The sequence below is a fragment of the Artibeus jamaicensis genome, unplaced genomic scaffold, assembly GCF_021234435.1.
Source record: "Artibeus jamaicensis isolate MK-2021 breed Jamaican fruit bat unplaced genomic scaffold, CSHL_Jam_final contig_426, whole genome shotgun sequence".
Taxonomy (NCBI): Eukaryota; Metazoa; Chordata; class Mammalia; order Chiroptera; family Phyllostomidae; genus Artibeus; species Artibeus jamaicensis.
In genome coordinates, this window is record NW_026521826.1 from 1,660,435 (window position 1) to 1,676,215 (window position 15,781).

The 15,781-nt window shown below is 43.7% G+C and overlaps 1 long non-coding RNA gene across 9 annotated transcripts in view; it reads left to right on the plus strand.

Moving 5' to 3' along the window:
* Positions 1-15,781, plus strand: part of LOC119046299 (uncharacterized) — a 50,722-nt gene that overhangs the window by 16,677 nt on the left and 18,264 nt on the right. For 7 of the 9 annotated variants that reach the window (XR_008391714.1, XR_005081954.2, XR_008391715.1 and 4 more), the window contains 2 exons: positions 3,414-3,557; positions 5,962-6,101. This is a non-coding gene — a long non-coding RNA (uncharacterized LOC119046299). The remainder of the gene's footprint in view (positions 1-3,413; positions 3,558-5,961; positions 6,102-15,781) is intronic. The other 2 variants (XR_008391717.1, XR_008391720.1) reach the window with 1 other exon arrangement.

Here is a 15,781-nt window from a genome sequence, read left to right on the forward strand (position 1 = left end):
CCCCTGAGAAGAAATCTCATGTGCATTAGCAACCACTCTCCTTGCCCCATTTTCTGTCTTTTGATCCATAAAGATAACATGCTTTCACAATTTAAATGGCAAATCAGTGTTTTAAAAAATGTTTATCTAGAAATTCCATCAGGTTTTCAAATAGCAATTAGACAGTTTGTGTAATAAAAAGCCACATTTAGACTGGCACTGATAACACATCTGTTCAGTTGTTGCTCTTCACTCATGAGCAGGAGCATTGTTTTTCCTCAGGCTTTGGGAGAGTCTTGGGGGACAGGTGAGGATCACAAAGACATGGGCATCACCACCAAAGTCTGTAAGGTGTGTGCTGTCAGGCTAAGAAAGGAGGACGTTTTGGTTGGTTTATAGTTTTGTATCGTCGATAGTTAGACTGGGAGGGGAAGCTCAGTAAGCATTTCTGGCATGTGCACTGTTTATGATATTCCTCTGTCTTGGATGTAGAAGTTAATTGAAGACTGTATATTTATGTTCCTCTGACACGTCTTTAAAGCTGACTTACTAACGTAAACACAAAGAAAAGAATTACAGCAATGGAATGAACAAGAAGTTTGGAGAGATCTTTTTTTTAATGCTAAGAAGTAGTGCAGTGAAGGGAGAGTTCTGGAAGCTTTTATGAGGGGTGATGACAGTAGAAAAGGAAGGAGGAAGGAAGACATTGGCAGTGAAAAGAGCAGACACATGAGTCACCTTTCAGAGACTGTTCATATTCTCAGTTCTGCAGACAGCTGCTTATTCTTGTCATGATAGGCTCATTCCAGTATCTTCCTTCTCAGCATTTCTGTCTTTAGTAAATAGTTTTCTTAGAGTGTGTGCAAATTCCAGATTTATTTCAGCATTTATTTTGGCATGGGAACTAGTTATAAACTAGAGTTTTCTCTTGGAGTGGCAGCCTCTCCTTCTGTAGGGTTGCACGGGCCATGCCACTGGGGGCTATGCTCTCCGCAGCCTTCCCTGTTTATCTGCCGCTAGGTGCTCTTTGTTTTTTTTTTTTGTTTTTTTTTTAATTTATTTATTTTTATTGATTATGCCATTACATTTGCTCTATTCCCCCCTCCCTTCCCCTCCACCCTGCATACCCCTCCCCCACCATTTCCCCCTTTAGTTCATGAACATGTGTCTCAAATTCTTTAGATTCTGTATTTCCCCTACTATTCTTACCCTCCCCCCCTATGTATTTTCTATCTACTGTCTATGCTACTTATTTTCTGTACCTTCTCCCCCCTTCCCCTCCTCCCACTCCCCTGTTGCTACCCCTCCATGAGATCTTCATTTCTATGGTTCTGCTCCTGATCTAGCTATCCTCTTAGTTTGCTTTTGTTTTAGGTGTGGTTCTTAATAACTGTGAGTTTGCTGTCCTTTCACTGTTCATCTTTTTTTATCTTCTTTTTCTTAGGTAAGTCCCTTTAACATTTCATATAATAAGGGCTTGGTGATGATGAACTCCTTGAATTTGGTCTTATCTGAGAAGCACTTTATCTGTCCTTCCATTCTAAATGAAAGTTTTGCTGGGTAGAGCAATCTTGGTTGTAGATCTTTGGTTTTCATGACTTGGAATACCTCTTTCCAGCCCCTTCTTGCCTGTAAGGTCTCTTTTGAGAAATCAGCTGACAGTCTGATAGGAACTCCTTTGTAGGTGATTGTCCCCTTAGCTCTTGCTGCTTCTAGGATTCTCTCCTTCATTTTAATCTTGGCTAATGTAATTATGATGTGCCTTGGTGTGTTCCTTCTTGGGTCCAACTTCTTTGGGACTCTCTGAGCTTCCTGGATTTCTCGGAAGTCTATTTCCTTTGCCATCTTGGGGAAATTCTCCTTTATTATTTGTTCAAATAATTTTTTAACTGGTGGTTGTGCCTTTCCCCCTTCTGGTACCCCTATAATTTGGATGTTGGAACGTTTAAAGATGTCCTGGAGGTTCCTAAGCTTCTCCTCATTTTTCTGAATTCTTATTTCTTCATTCCTTTCTGTTTGATCATTTTTTTCATCCTTCTGGTCCTCTCCCTTGATTTGAGTCCCAATTTTCTTTCCATTACTATTGGCATCTTTTGTATCACCATTTATTTCAATTAATTTAGCTTCCATATGTTTCTCTAATTTGTGACTAAAATCAACCAGTTCTGTAAGGATCCTTATAACCAGTGTTTTGAACTGTGCATCTGAAAGACTGGCTATTTCTTCATCACTTAGGTCTATCGGTTCTGGGGCTCTGAGTTGTCCTAGAGCCATTTTTGGTCTATTCGTGCTGTTAAGTGAGCGGAGCGAAGCCTTAGTTGTTTACCAGGACGGGGCGACCCAGGTCGCTGGTTTGTGACGCTGTGTGTGGGGGCGGGGTCAGAGAGGGAGCAATGGCGTTCCTCTCCGCTAGCCCAGCGCATCCAGTCACTCACATGCCTCGGGCTTGTTTATCCGATCCTAATTGTGCGAGCCTGCTGCACCGCGTGGGTTTCCTTTCTCCCTGGTTTCTCCTCACGTAAATGCGCGTGACCGACCGACCCACCACGCCTCTTCCCTGTGCGCTCCGGCAGCCAGCTCGCTGGCGATCACCGCCCTCGGTTGCCTGCGCGCACCGCGCACCGCCCCGGGAATTTTTTCTTGCTAACCTGCTCCGCTGCTGGCCTGGCCCCTCGTACCGGTCCAGCCGAGTATCTAGTTGTCCTTTGGACTCCGTATTGTCGATTTTCCGTGTGGCTTGGTTGTGAGCGCTGTTAAAAATAGTTGTTCTTAGATTTGGTTGTGCACAGAGGCGAGGTGGATCCTCCATCTACGTCTCCATCTTGGCGGAAGTTCTCTAGGTGCTCTTTGTACAGGTAAACCCAAGGCACCGAGGTAGTTTTCTGGGGTGGGGGAGGGTCGGGGGAGGGTATGGGTCATAGTTTTTTTTATTTCTGCTCCTTTTTTTCTTTCCTTCTCCTTTAGTTAGGTCCTTTGGTGGGAATTTTTAATTGGATTTTTTTTCTACTGCAAAAATAGTCCAAGTACTATAACAACATACTTGGGGGATTATCACAGCACTTACAGTATTATGGCTGATAATCTAGGTGGGGTGAATTTTACAATATGTAATATAAATATGAATAAAAGTATTTCTATCCAATAGTTATAATATTTGTGTAATTTGGGAACTCTCTTTAGGGGGAAATGGATTATCTTTGAACTAGGAATATAAAATAGGGATGTTTATCAATTGCTGAAGGTACTACTTGAAAACACACAAAACAGAAAAAGCAGATATAGTTCATTAATTAAATATTAGTAGATGATATTGTAATCAGTTGAGAAATTTACTCTAAAGGCGGCAGTTATACTGTTGTGTGTGTTAGGAAACTTTTACAGTCATTCAACCACTGGGTGGCACTGCAGTCTAAATTTACCCGTTCTTTCCACAGTTCCTTCTCAATCGAATGCCAGAGAAGATGGTCTGGAAGATGCAGTGTGCAGGTACCCAGTGCAGGGAAGCTGACCAGTGCTGCCTAGAAACAGGCCGAACCCTGTCTCAGACCCCTTTTCAGAAAGCTTCGGAAAAGAGTGAGGTTTGTCAAAAAACAGTTTTATTAACTGATTTTTAAAAATAGAATATATAAAATCAGAATAAATGCAGTCTGTAACTACACACAGTAGCTTCCAAAATTAGTTATGCTTCTGTTCTTTTCCAGAAGTTTTCTGCTGGTATGAAAGAATTCATAACAGATACTGTTACAGTCACGTTACAGAGAAACTGTGAAAGTGCGCCATCTGCTGTGCAGTGGAAGTACGAGCATCAGCCTGTTGAGGCTGTGTGCATAGTGTGTGCATTTAGTGTGGCACTGTTTCATGTAGGAGATTTAAGAATAAATCTGAAATGAATTAGTGGTTAAAAAAGCCCTTTTTAAATGTATTGTCGGCTTTATTGTTGGGCATTCAGTATTAAACTTTCAGACCACACTGTGGTCTGAAAACATTCTTTAGTCATTTCTTAGTCATTTAAAGTAGATGTAAAGATTTAGATCATAAACTTGGTATAGGTAATGTTCACTTCATGAATGGGACTGAATTTCAAAATTTATAGATTGGTGTTTATGGCCTGGAATAAATTTTCCCATAGAAACAGTGTTATGTAGGACCATTTCACAGGCCAGCTGTAAAAAAATTCATAATAGAGCTGAACAGTCGTACTAATGATGCAGTGGAATCTGACCGCCCTTTGTACTTGTTTCTGTGAGAACATGTTCCATGTCACCCTGCCAGCGCTCACCTCTCCCAGTTCAGGACCGCAGCAGCCGCAGACCCCTTGTTGTGGAAGACTTGCCCCTGGCTCCCTCCTAAATGGGCCCTGGGAGGCGGTGGTGTGGGGAGAGAGCCCTGGTGCCCAAGCTCGGCTGGGGTAGAGTTTAGAAGGGGGAGAGTGGAGGGCTGTCAGTTGGTGGAGCGGAAGGAGAAGAGAAGGGCCTGGTGCACCAGTGGTGGAGACGGGAAAATGGGACGCTGCTCGTGGGCCGTGAGGTGAGGGTGAGGAGCGGAGATCCTGGTGGCTGTGCCTCCCGAGAGCGTGGAGGTGGAGAGTTCCGGTGCAGCAGTTCCGGTGCCGCAGTTCCGGTGCCCCAGTTCCGGTGCCCCAGTTCCGGGTCAGCAGGCAGGGCTCCGACAGAAGGGCGGGAATGCCTCTGCTTCTCCCTGTGCTCTGCGTGTCTGTGCTCAGAAGGGGGCGCTGGCCTTCCTGGGTGACTGGGTGGTCTCCTTGATCAGAGCCTCATGCTGATGAGGCTAAAGTATTGTTTTTACTCCTTGTGTATGGGAGCCAGTTAGTTTTATCAAGGAAGATATTTTTGTTTTTATGGCTGTAAATTCTGTTTTTGGATAGTTTCTGTTAATTGCATGCTGCTTACCAAGGACAGCATTGGAATGGATGGATAAGGCCACCATCACTGCGAAAGAACTCAGGTCACCTGCCTTTCCTTTTGTTACGGTTTCTCATCCTCGTATATGAGAATCAGGTGAAGGTTTATGATGTAAAAACTACATAAAGAACCAAGAAACTAATAACCTGTTTGGAGAGCTTTCTTTGGAAATTTAGGGAATCTAAATATTGGAAATTTTCTCAGTTAATATCTAGTGTTAAAATTTACACACATGGGGATCAGTGATAAAAATGTATATATGCCCTTTAGAAATTAAAATTTAAAAATATGAGTAGAGCTATTTGTGGTGTTTGACTTTTTTTTTAATCAAAATCTCTTTGAGGCCTGGCTATACAGGCTTCTCTGAAACCCTCACGGTCTTTTAGAATTTCCTTGCTTCCTATTTTGTTTTTCTTCCTCTTTTCCTTCCTCACAAGTTGCCAGGCTTGGTTTAGAAAAAGAGCCATTTGCCTTTATTGGTTTCTGTCTTTATATTTTATAGCTTTTATTTTAAGGGTCTTGGCAGATGGGAGGTTTGGAGGGCCTGAGTGAACCAATCCCATCCTTGAGCTCTTTGACTCAAGAGCCAGTATTTATTCTCTGTTTACACCCCTGCCGCGGGCCCTATGTGTAGCCCCTGCTGCTGTCAGAGGTCTGACTGCTGTGCAGGGAGCAGCACCCTGTCAGGTTGGATTGTGAGGAACTAGTCAGCCTGTGTTCTGTGTGACCACCTGTGGGGAAGACCGGGTGGAAAGGGGGTCCAAACTCGAGTGTTCCGTCAGTACATCAAATTACCTGCCTGGTGATTCCAGATCAAAATGCAGTAACATTCAGTGCACAAAGGCTGCCCAGGGATGTCTGTCTTTACTCACAAGGTTAGCTTATGTGGTCTACCATGGACATTTGTGGTCCTGGGCAGTCAGTCATCCCATACTTTAATTTCTTTTGTTCAGATAAAAGGAATGAAAATTCCACCATAAAAAGCTGTGAAATACTTCAAATAAAAATTTGAATCAACATAACATTCCTGATTTTCTGATCTCTTCTTAATCTTTTTTAGGCTAGTGATGCTTATCTTCAGGTGGCCATTGCCCCATGGCGCGGTCCTGGCACTAGCCATGCCAGAGCTGGGAGGGAAAGGATGTTCCCCAAGATGCCGCGCATGTTCTGAATGGTGAAGCAGAGTGGAAGTGTGTTCAGGTAAGCAGCTCGGAGGGCGGACACTTCCCTGGAGGTTAACATTCCCCAGTCCCAAACTGTACACTTTGAGAGCAAAAGAACCCTGGCAAATAAGATACAGTGTCATAGGGTATAAGTCCACTTCTTACAAATACTTGTTTTAAGACATCTTCACTCAATAAAATACAAGGAGAGACCAAAACACCCAGAATTTATCTATAAAAAGTGTGTACTTATTCTTACAACTTTAAACTTTAGTCACCTTCAAAGTACTCCATTTGATACAATACACCTATCAAGCCTTTTTTTTTTTTTTTGGCAGTGTTTAAAACATTTTGAATTCATCAATTTTGATGCCTTTTAGTGCTTCTGCCATGTTTGTTTGTTTGTTTGTTTGTTTGACCTCTTCCACATCAGTCAAATGTTTCCCTTTGAGTACTTCTCTCACTGGGGAAACAAAAAGAGTTGCTTGTGGTGAATAAGGAAGCATGGGGGTCATGCCATTGTTGGTCAGAAACTGCTGAACACTCACTCAGCACAGGGTGGGCAGGTGCGCTCACGAATCCCCCAACGTGAAATGGGCAAACGTGTTGAAAGAGTCGTAAGAAAAATTCACTGAAGCTGCACACAGCCTCTCGCACCAGCACCAGCTGGTGCACTGATACTGATGGGCTCCTAGAACACTCACCTTGGGGGAAGCCTGTACTACAGGGGGCCTGTCCTCCTGAGGGTAATTCCAGTTTTTGGGGGGTCCCCTCTTATAAAACCTTTTGAGTTTTATAGATGTTGCAAGACGGGGTGGAGGGTTGTGCTTTTAGTCCCCTCAGCACTGACATAAGACTATCGTGTTTGCTTTGAGAGTTTAGTGAAGAGCAGCAAATTTAGAGTATTTTGCAGTAAATTTTATTTTGTTACTTTCTAGGTAGATTTAATATCTACTAGGATAAAAGGTATAAATTAGGAGAGATTCGGTTTTAATGAACATAATTTTTAAGTAGCATAAAACAACATTTCTCTACACGAATAAGTCTGAAGTACTTTTAGTTTATTTTCTTAGTTGTATTACACATGCCTTGCATGAACTTGTGTGCACTTGTTACAGGTTAAATTTTTCTGCTTAGCGAGAAAAAAAATCAACTGTATTCTTAGCTTTTGCCTGGTTGTCAAGAATTCCAGGCTGTGGCTGTATAATGACTTTTGCTGGATGTTCATTCTAAAGCTGGAAGGCGATACTCGGGAAGTTAACTTAAAATTGAACATTCACTTAAAATGCATGAAATGCTTTCAGATTTTGTGCCAGAGAAAAACCATTACCATATTCATGAATTGTCTTTTTGTTTGTATTTCACTTCCAAGTGCTGAATGTTAATTTATGTTATGCTTTATTCACATATATTAGCATTTCTAAAATGATTTTAACCTGGTTTTCTGGATAAATGGTAGAATTTGTAGAGTTCTAATATACTTATGGAAATTTTAGAACATTTCCATTTTTTAAGTAACTACCAGTGAATGTATTGAAAGCAAAAAAACTTCTAGTAGAAAAAATTATTTGACTCTAACAATAGAAAACAGTTTCCAGTGAAAATTTGTTAGTGTTCAGCTATACCCTGTTCAAAGTACAGTGTGTAGAAAAGTTCATATAATTATATAAATTGACTTAAGTGCATTTTTTAAAAAAGGTACCTCCTCATAAACTGATTTTCTTTTTAAAAGTATACCTAATATTTATTTTTAAAGCTTTCTGGTTTATATTGGAAGCTACCTACTGACCTATTCTCCTTCAGTAGTTCATCCCTTTTAATTGTTACCTTCTCATTTAAGAAATTAATATTTTATTGTTTATGCTATTACACTTGACTTTGGGAGGGAGTTTGGCCTACACCAAATAATGTCTCGCGGGCAGGTGTAGACAGGACGGTATGGGCAGGGGTTCACAGCCTGTGGAGTGAGGGAACTGGTGGAGTGCCGAGTGGGGACTCCGCGTCTCCTGGGGTGCGTGCTAGTGACATACGCCATCGGTTCTTAGTGACCGCAGTGCTGTCCTGGTCAACATTTTAGTGACCTGTTCAGGTGATTATACAGAGAGGTATATTGATCAGATTTGTAGACAGCAAGATAGTAGAATGTACATGGTGGGTGCTAAGAGGTAGGAAAAAACTGGTATACAAGAAGTTCTTGACAGACTGAAGAAAAGGGCAGATTCTAAAAATACAACATTTAGCAAATAGAGAAATTTGGATCCAATAACTTAGTTGTTTGAGCATGCATCTGAGCAATGCGTAAGAAGAAGAATTTGGGAATTTAGTGGGCTATAAGAGTGATAAAATTAGTAATATATGGCCACTGGGAAGTCTAATGATAGCTTGTTGCATTGTCAGGTGTCGTAATGTAGTGTCAGTTCCACACGGCGAGAACATAGTTCACTGCCACACCCCCAGAGTCTGGAACGACCTACACTTACGGTGGGTGCTCAGTGGACATTTGCCGGTTGGATGAATACTCTGCAGCGGCAGTCCCCAACCTTTTTGGCACCAGGCACCAGTTTTGTGGAAGACGGTTCTTCCACACACTGGGGTTGGGGAGATGGTTTTGGGATTATTCAGGTGCATTACATTCAAGCTGGCCTCCTGCTGTTCAGCCTGGTTCCTAACAGGCCCTGACCTGTACCATTCCATGACCCCTGGAGGTTGGGGACCCCCTGCTCTATAGGACAAGAGAGTCCTTGAAAAAGGAGACTCTTGGCAGGGACCTGGACAAGAGAGTTATAGATACTGGAGAGCTTTCTGGTGGAAGAAAGATTAAACTTGTCATACAGTATGTGGTTACAGACTGATTAAGGTACAGGAAGGAAGACAGATTTCTAATCAGTGTAAGGAAATGCTCTCTTAAACATTTTATTTTGAAATAAACATAGGCTCACTGAGGTTGCAAAAATAGTGTGAAGAATCTCTTTACCAAGCAGAATTACCCGAGGTAGGAATTAGGACCATTCTGGAAGAGATGGAGGAGGTCCCTGCCACTCATTGTTGGCAAGCTCTTCCAGTTCCCTATGCCCTTCCTGGTCCTTCTGGACCTCACATTGCTCTGGTTCTTCTCTGTCATTGTCCTAGAGGCCACTGCTCACACCTGAGGTTGTGGACTTGTGTGCCCTGGACAGCCAGGTAACAGGTGAGCTGCACTTGGAGGAACACCTGACTTTCGTGTTCCCACTTTTCCTGCAGGCGCTCCCAGCAGCAGTGCTCATTTCCGCTCAGCGCCACTGCTGTAAGAAAAGCTGGCGGTTCCGGCACCAAATGAGCGTCAGCCAGTGCTGGGGCTGGTGCTGTCTGGTGCTGTCGGAGTCACTGCTTGTTGTTGCCTTGCAGGAGTGCAGGTCCAGTGTTGCTCCATCTTCCTTTTTTTGTCTGAGCAGCCAAATCTTGGTGGTTTTTATTTCAGGTGGACACTCCCATTTTTAAAGAATTACCACCAAATTAAAAAAAATTAGCACTCTCTCAAGACCAAATAAAATCTTAATGTATGATCTGCGTCATTAAGCCCATAGTGCAGCTCAAGGCCAAAGAAGGCTGCCTCCCCTGTGTTAAGAGTTATATGAATTCTGTTACTTTAACTGAGTGGTTTTCCAAGCTGTCCTGTGAATCTCCATGTTACTTTAGTATCTGGTTGAGTTTGATTTGAATTACCCTAAAAAGTGGACAGTTTAAAGATGTCACTTGAAGTTTAAGTCTGGTATCGGCAGTTTTTCTTAAAGGATCACAGGCCTCTGTCCCAACTACTCACCCCTGCGGCTGCAGTGCGGACGCTGCCTGTGGCTGAGTTCCCCTGACGCCTCCTTTATAAAACAGTGCAGTGTGTGAAGAGCACTGACCTTAACTGCAGAGCTCAGTGATTCTTGATATGCGTAGTATATGTAGTTTGTATTAAGGTGTAAAATGAGATCTAAATCTAGAACATTCCTAGCAGCACCCAGAAGTTCCCTTCGTGACTTTTCCCAGCCTGAATCCTCCTCTCATCAGACCAATAAAAGTTATTAGGGAAAGCTATTTCTTACAGTTGATAGGCTAAACATATCACATTTTTTGGTGATGCTTTTGCAAAGCAACTTGGAATTTGGTTTTAGTAAATGAGGCATCCAGTGTAAAATAAAACTGTTAAATGAAAACATTGAAAAATTGTATTGTCATTAGAGTATATAAAGTAATTGAAGCCTTGAGTGTAGAAGTGATTGCTTTGAAAAGTTATGTATAAGGAAAAAAAGGAGACTTGGAGAATAGGGAGATTTAAGTGAAGCCTGTGAAGGCGAGCAGTGGAAGTAAACAAACCTGAGTATTTGCAGAACTGCCTGATCCGATGAGCCCTATGAGGGATCCCATCTGCCTTTCCTTTCTGTTACAGCAGCACCTACCCCAGTGCCAGGCTGGTAGGCACATACATAATTCCCTACACACCGTTGAATGTGGGCAGGGCAGGAAAGCTGCAAGTGCCGGTGACTGTGGCAGCTGGACGACTGGAGGTGTGTGCCAGCAGGGTGGCAGGCAGTGAGTGAAGAGTGAGTAGGGCGTGAGAAAGAGAAGACAGCAACGGAGGGCGTCTCTTCCCAAACATTTGGCTCAGAAGAGAGATGTGGTGGTAGTTAGAGGCAGATAGACTGTTAGGACTTTTTAAGATGAAATATATTGTTTTAAGATGTGAGCATATTTATTTGTTGAAGGGTAAGAGTTGATGGAGGAGTAAAAAAAGAATGAAGTTAGAGAAGGGAGAATGACAGAGTGAGGCCCCCGAGAAGGCAGAGGTGGGGTGCACTCCAGAGCAGGGACGGATTAGCTTCAGGAAGGTAGGGAAGCGGGGAGGGAGAAAGGACCTGCGTGGCCACTGAGGCACTTCTGGCAGAGGAGAGATTTAGGAAGAGCTCATGTGATGACCTCTGTTTTTCTCTATTTTGAGTCTTCTATTTGGAAAGCTACTCTGGGAAAGGGGATAATGTGTAGAGAAGTCTACACTAAAGAAAAGCTCAAAGTTCCTAACAAAAAGCAGATACCTTTCCTCAAAGGTAGATTGAAAAAGAAATGTAAGCAAATCCAGGAACTCTACTATGAATAGGTATGTGACTAAAGTAGAAGAGAAGGCTTAATCATTTCTCCCAAATAATTAAAAGAAATGGCAACAACTTTTTGGAGTAGAGAAAAAACATTAAGAAGAAAACGATATGTTTTAAAAAGTGTGAATATTTACAGACTCTTTAATCACATAAGGTCCTAAAAGGCCCAGAGAGTATATTCTCCTGTATTAAAAGGATAGCAGGAGAGAAAGGTCACCTCAGAAATCAGGGAAAGTTAATATTTAATTGAATAATTTAAAAGATACAAGTTGGGTTTGGTGAGAAGAATGAGCAATGTATTGAAATGTGGGAGACCACAGTGGAATGTGGAAGGATTTGATGAAGTTCAGTTTCAGTAAACAGCATCTAGTTAAATCCTTAGGACCTAGTGACTGCATTCCATGGTGGTAATAATGTTGTCTAAAGTTCTAGGAATGCCATTAGATACCATTTTAGATGATTCTTGTGAACTTGAGACAATAACTGAGATTAACACATCGAATAGTACCTGTATTTACACACAAATAGAAGTATATGACCTTGAAAATTAAAGAATTTTAAACATGCTTAGCAAACATATATATGTGTACGTATATGCATGTACATATATACACACACATACATACACACATTTGGAAGAATTCTTAGGAGAATAGATTTCAAAATATTTTGTTTGAAGATAACACTGGAGAGCACTAAAAAAATCACAGCCCTGTCCTCCTGTAACACCAGTGAGTCTGGGAGAGCAAAGGAAAGGTAATAGGAGTAAGGAGATTTTAGTTAAGGAAGAGTTTGATTTTTGTGATAGAAACAGAGGCCTTGCTGCTGATGACTGAATATTCTCTGGGAGGACTTTATGATCAGTGTTTTACATAGTCTGGAGTAAACTCATTCATTTATTCATTCAATACCTGAGCCCTTACCATGTACCATGCACTTTTTAGGTGCTATTGTCAAATTTCTCTTAGAGTAAGAAATGGCTGTGAGAGAAGTAAACTGTTCTCTTAGTATCTGTCATAAATATTAATGATATATGAGAAAATACATAATTGCAATTTTATCATTTTCGGGGGAGCGTCTTGATATGTTTTGACTTGTTACTACGACAGCTCTAAGACAGCGACTCACATGACACTAACTTGGGCCAGAACAGTACATGTGTTTTTTTGTCCTTTATAAAAAATGTTTTAATCTGAAGTTTGGAAATTGGCCTGTCCTTTATATAATAGCAGTTCCTAGAGCCTTTGAGTTTGTGCTTTGACTGGGAACGTGGGAACCGTCAGTGAGTTGACCAGCCACCACTCGGGAAACACCAGCTGGAATGCTGGTCGCTAGGCGCTGGTCTTGAAGATGTGCTCGCTCGGCTCCCACTGCACCTTCCGAGCTCTGCTCAGTGAGCAGACTGCAGGCAGGCCACGTTTCTCCTTTGCCGGCTGGCGCTCTGTGAGGGGTTCCGCCAGTAGTCAGCATATGAGAGACTGGAGCCGGAGGAAGGAGGAAGGGACCTGCTGCTCTGCGTTAGCTCCGTCCCTACTAGCGACGCCACAGCCTTGGTTCTGCAGCCCACTGGCAACAGCTACTTCCTAAAGGAGGGGTTGCTGCCACTTCCACGTTTTCCACACCCGTACCATTTTGTCGTCACACTCAAAGACCACAGCACTGTCAGACAGCGCCCCCTTTGTGGAGCATTGAACCTGGCGCTAGGGTCCTGCTGAGGTCCCAAGGCACAGGTGCCCGCAGAGCAGCACCCACCCCTCAGGTCCGACCCCCAGCTCCTCAGGCTGCCAGCTGCACACAGGCTTCTACTTCCTGATGACCCCTGGTCTTCGTTCCCATTCCTAAGAGCAGCAGCTGCTTCCTGTGCTTATCATTTCTGTGACATCTCACAGTCCTCCTTTTGCTCTTCACAATCTGGTTAACAATTTTGTTTTGAAATCTCTGCTAAAAGAATTGGTGTGGGTTTGGTCTCCAATGAAATAGGCAGCCAGATTCGCAGTTCCTGCACAAAGGGGATGAGATCCGGGTGCTCATCCCAGCAACCCCAAGCTCAGATTGACATTCACTAGCATGTGTCAGCATGACAGAGGGACTTTTCCGTGTTTCAGTTATCAGATTGCATGGTTCACTCCACATGGGGATGGCCAGGGTTATGGGAAAACCAGTATTTACCTACTATCTGGTCACAAAGCCCTGCCCTTGCTTCCTTACTCCTTTATTTCAATTCTGTTTCTCTGCTTCTTCAAGGCATCCTGTTTATTCCTCTGTTTGATGCTTTATCAGCACATTTTGGCTTCATTTTCTATCTAGTCCATCTAGAAGTCATCATCACCATTTCAGTCACTCTCACCAGGACCTCTACTCTCTCCCCTTTTGTCCCTCTGCCGTGCCACACTGTAAAACCCAAGCCTGTGTCGTTCCCTCGGTCCCCTCCCACGCCATGGCCAGTCTAAAGTGCCAGGAGGGAACTCACAGTTGCCAAATGTCCAGTGGCAGCTGAGCCCTGAGAGGCCTGGAGGACATCCTCCATCTTCACTTCCTCTCGGGCTGCTCTGTTGTATAAGCTGGTTCTCATGACTCTGCTCCATCCCGACCTCGCCCCCTCTTGCCCCTCTCACCTGGAGCGTGGTCTTGCCTGTCCGTTCTCACAGCAGGGTGAGCCTACAGCAAGCTTACGGCCTCTCTGCACTTCCACACCTGCCAGCAGCTTGTCTTGCCTGACTTGGAGGAAAAGGTATTCCTCCCGCTTGTCAGAGGCTGAATCTCCCACTGTCCCTGCGTTCTTATCGTTTTGTACACCCCTCCAGCCTTCCACCCCCACCCTCAAATATCATATAAATCTCTTAAATGCAGGGATCTTACATTCATTTTTTTTGCTGCAGACGTGGGGTGTGAGACAGAAATCGATCATGGATGAGTCCCAGATTTTTGGCCCAGGCACTGGATGGCTGGAGCTGCCCGTGACGGAGCCAAGGAAGGTCATTAATACAGCAGCCGTAACGGGAGGGTCAGATTTAGGTCTGGACACATTAGCACATTAGACATCTGTGTGGAGGTGTTGAGTAGGCAGTAGAAAGTCCAAGTCTCAGAGAGGAGGTCCAGGGTGTAGGGACAAGTGTAGCTGCCATCAGCACAGAGATGACCTTTAAAACCACGAGATGACATGAGAGCTACAAGAAGAGCGATTGTGGGTAAAGAAGACAAGGAGCCCAAGCACTGAGCCCCGGGTCGTTCCACTGCGAAGTCAGGAGATGAGGAAAAACTCCCAAGGGGACTAGGAAGGCATCCTGTACTCAAGGGAGGAAAGCCTGGGGTCCCAGGGAAGAAAATGTTACAATGAAGGCAGCTCCTACGAGGGATCGGCTGTGTGCAAGAGGGCTCAACTGGTGAGTCCCACAAAGTGAAAACAGATGGAGTTTGGCCTTGTGGGGGGTCATCCTTGACCTTGACAAGAGTGGTTTTGGTAGAACAGGGGGAATGAAAGCATGATTGGAGTGAGTTTGATAAGAAATGGATGAATGAATGAGAAATAAAAGAAAACTTGTAAGTTTGTGGGGATACAAATTAATGAAGAGAAAAAAAGTGTTTCTGAACAAAGGTACTGGGGGCAATTATAAATGAGTGAGCTGTATCAAATAATCTGCTCACTGTTCGTACTCCTGAATTGCAACCCAGGCCCCCCAGCTCTTGCCTGAGTAGATATTGACTGTGCTGGAGGCATGGCCTCGTCCCGGGCCAAAGAGGTTGTGGCTCTGTGGGTTCTTTAGGCTTTTCTCTGCCATCCCTTTGACCAGCCACCTTTTTGAATGAGGAATCAGTGCGATCCTGTTTACTCACTTGTTGATCTCTTACCCCTGGGTCTCATTTTAATCTCTTCTGTTCAGTGTTGACAACCTGATTGCCCCCTGTTGCTGTGGTCATGTGCCTGCTAGTCTGATTCTTCGGACCGGAAGCTTTTGAATGAAGACTGGATGTAGCACAGAACATGCAATGAATGACTTCAACTGTGGGCGACTGCCTGCTTGCTGGTCTTCTCTGTGGTTTTCTGACACCCCTCTTTTTAGAGAGAATTTTATGCCATGAGTTTTCTTGAACCGATTTTGTGGGAGAAAGAAAAGGCCTGGCTGTATCTAATGCTTCCTCCTAGGCTTTGGTGTTTTCTCTTCTTCTCTGATAACCAAGGTAACTGTTGGGAATTGCCTTGTTGGCACTTTGTAAGGGGGCAGCGGGTGTTTGTGGTGACAGGTAGGAAGGGGTGGGGAAGAAATGGAAAGTCCCATCTTGCTCTGTATAAACTGCTTTCATGTGATAGAACTTAATGAGTGATGCTAGATTTATTTCCTGAGCTGTGGCATATTTACATTTAAAGATTTGTAGAAGGTCGCTGTTTGTTTGAAATGAGTGTAGATTATCTTGAGATATGGGGGCCCTGGTTGCTTTCCCAGGAGGTTGTAGGAAGTACGAAATGCTGTCCTAATGGGCTCACTTCCAGACATGCTTTGCATTCTCAGTGGATTGCTCTTGTTTTTGGCAGGGGTTAGCCTGCCCTGGTGGCGGTGCTTCAGCAGGGCTTTCCATCCGGGGAGGGCTTTTCCATCCAGGG